Source organism: Sorex fumeus, unplaced genomic scaffold, assembly GCF_029834395.1.
Source record: "Sorex fumeus unplaced genomic scaffold, SorFum_2.1 ptg000034l, whole genome shotgun sequence".
NCBI classification, from domain to species: domain Eukaryota; kingdom Metazoa; phylum Chordata; class Mammalia; order Eulipotyphla; family Soricidae; genus Sorex; species Sorex fumeus.
This window is the reverse complement of record NW_026606091.1, coordinates 36023652-36027065: the sequence shown is the minus strand read 5'-3', so window position 1 is coordinate 36027065 and position 3414 is coordinate 36023652.

Here is a 3414-nt window from a genome sequence, read left to right as displayed (position 1 = left end):
GCCAGAACAAAGATTTTACAAATGCTTGGCAGAGTAAGGCTCATGCTGTGCATTTTTTGAGAAAATTGGATCTCTTTACCAACACAGATGCCCTCAGAGATTAGAATGGCAAGAAGAAAACGGTGTAAAGTGAAAGATGACAGTAGAGTTTGGACAAAACAAGTAAGACCTTCATGATGAACTTTTTAGAAGAGCACTGGTTTCCCCACGCATAGGGACACTCCATGTGGTCACTGATTGGGGAAGAAATTATTTTCAGTCATTCAAAAAAAATCTATTGAGTGACTAATTTAAATCAAATATATTCCTGGAGTAGGGAATCTGTAATTAACAGGCACAAATATTTGCCTTTGTGGAGATTATATTCAAAAGGAAAGAATATGAAATAAATTCAAAACTGTAACTTATCAGACAATAAACTTTATGAAAAAATTGGGGGATAGCATATACCAGGATGAGTTTTTCAGTCTCAGATAAGGCACTCAGAGAAAACCTCAGTACATAGGGGATATAGACCTAAAAGGTAATGGAAAAATATAGTTGAGTGTATAAGGAAAGAACAATCTGATAAAAAATGGTCGTGTGCAAAACCCATGACATTTTACTATCTGGGAGTATTTGAAAAACAGCAAAGAACTCGCCATGTTAGAAAGAGAAAGTAAATGAGACAACAATAAATAGTAAGGGATAAAGTGAAGAGGGTAATGACTTCTGCTTCTCTTTTTTCCCCCCCAAATCTGCAAATGCCATTTATCTCTGGAATCTAGAGTTGAATCTTTCTGGCAAAGGATCCTGGGAATTGTAGTTCCATGCTTTCATTCTGTATACTAGGTATAGAACATAGGTGAGCAGGAAAACACTCAAATTTTTTTTGTCTTGCAAAACAAATTTTAATCAATTCAGTTTATACATTGGCTAAAATAACATTGTTTCCTAAATTTTATTTTATTTTTATAAATTTGTTCATAATAATTCATTACATTTAATATTCAAACACCAATTCCACCACCATTGCACTTTCCCACATTTTTAATGATTCCATCCCAAAGCCCAAATTGTGGCTCCCAAAACAGAATAAAACAATTAATTTTGCATTGCTTGTTATTAATAGTCCACTAAGAATAGTCCAATAAAGTTTCCTTATAGGAAAGTGTGTGAAGATTGTTGTATTTCATCCTGGAGCCATTAAGTCCTTGTATAAGAGATTACAAACATGTTTGTTAAATCCAATCAAATGTTGTGTGTTACTCTTAGTATACCAGTGGTATAGAGTATGAGAGGTCGATCTAGATATTCTAAAATTTAGAATACCATTATAGAGCAGATTCACTCATGGGTGAAGACTATGTTGCTCTCTTCCAGCAGCTTTATTTCTGAGTCTCCGGATCACGGCCATTGATGAGATTATATGGTTCCAAGGGCAGTTTGTGGGTGTGACTGCCAAGCTACTGGTAAATTTGGGAGATGGGCGGAAGAGGTCCATTCCCTCTCCAAACAAGCTTGGAGATTTCAGTCATGGGTCATGCACACCTATTTTTTTCTGAAGATTCCCTTGTGGGTGGGTTTCGTCTGAGCCTATGGAGAGCAACTGTGAGCATGGCAGTGATTGGGTTCTGGAGGTTTTTGGCTGCCGGGGCTCTTTTGGGGTGGGGAGGGAAACTCAACCCATCCTCCCCCGAGTTTCTCTGGTGAAGACAGCCTGACGCAGGGTCTGAATGTTCTATCAAAAACACTCAAATTTTAATGGCAATTTGGCACACTAATTTTCCCTGCAAGGTCCCATCAGTAGGTCCACACTGTAGAACTTTTATAATCTGCCTCCTTCAGGACATTCTGAATCTCCAAATAATATTTCTAAATCTTATTTCATTTTAAGCGCATTTCTTTCTAATACACTATAGCCAAAACACATGAGAATTAGAAATGTTTGGCTGTATGTCCACTGTCTGAATTCCTGGGTAAGGGCTGAAATCAAGAAGCAAGTATTACCAGAAGAAGTTTCCCTGGGTCTGTGAGTCTCATGGATCATTTAAATAAATCATTCTACATGTTCTGATTAACTTAGCCTCTTGGTTGAACCTGAAAGGGGAATTACACAGCTGAGGTAGATGGATTGATTTTCTAGTCCATTTCAGCAGCAGTGAGGACAACCAGCACCAAAGACTTCTTTGGATATTCCAAAGAAAATTGAGTGACCAAAGTCTGTATCAAGCAGGGGTGAAGAGAGAAATACAGGCCAATGACCCTTAAGCAGTGAAAGCACATAGCAGAAGCCTGTTGTTTCACTCTAGTCATCCTGATAACTTCCTTAGTTCAGTTGAAAAAAGTTCTGGTATAAATACTGTTGAAGGAACCAATAGAAGGAACAACTGAATGAAGGATAAACCCCTGGAGTTGATATCTATAAACTTCTGGTCAGAAAGTCATTGTTAAAAGCCACACTGATATAAATAAAATTGGTGTAGGAATGTGAAATGATTTTCCCAATAACCTCTTACGAGACAGTGAGGGAATGTCTAGGAATACTGCACCTGAGCATAGTCTCTGTGCCTACATGTGAATAAAGTCCACTCACCACATCTAATTATTTTTTCTTTGAGAAAGAGCTAAGAATATAAAACTTGGCCCTTTGGAATTTTTAGTATCCATCTAATCATTTATTCATTCATTTAATGTACAATTACCAAGCATGTGGTGTAACTTAGATACTGGAGTTAGGGACTGAAAATATAACAAGGACATGATCTGATTAGTTTTGGCCTCAGGAAACACTTATTTTGGATAAGAACACAAATGAACTTACCATAAATACTGTATGGGGGAAAAAAGTGGTATAAAATACTAGAGAAAGGATATAAAAACCAGCACTTACCCACAACTTACCATAAATACTGTATGGGAAAAGAAAGTGGTAGAAAATACTAGAGTGAGGATATAAAACCAGAAGGAGGGGTGAGGGAAACTTCCAGAAGAAATACATTTGAACTGCATCTAGGAGGATCTTAAGATAGAAGTATAATGAGAAGGGAGTGTTGGTTTTTTGGTTTTTGTTTTTTTCTTTTTGTGTCACAACCAGCAATGCACAGGGGTCACTCCTGGCTCTGCACTCAAGAATTACCCCTGGCGGTGCTCAGGGAACCATATGGGATGCTGGGAATCGAACCCGGATTGGCCGTGTGCAAGACAAATGCCCTACCTGCTTTGCTATCACTCCAGCCCCCAGAGTGTTGGTTTTTATTGTCCAGAATAGAAGTTAATGCTTAAAGAACAGCAGGAGAAAGGCCCAGTGACCACAAGCCATTTGGTATGACTGGGAGTATGTGAGAGATGACATCTGAGTCTACAGCTCAGAACAAGCTGCGAATTAGATGGGGCCAGAGCAATAATAGAGAAGGTAGAGTGCTTGCCTTGCAC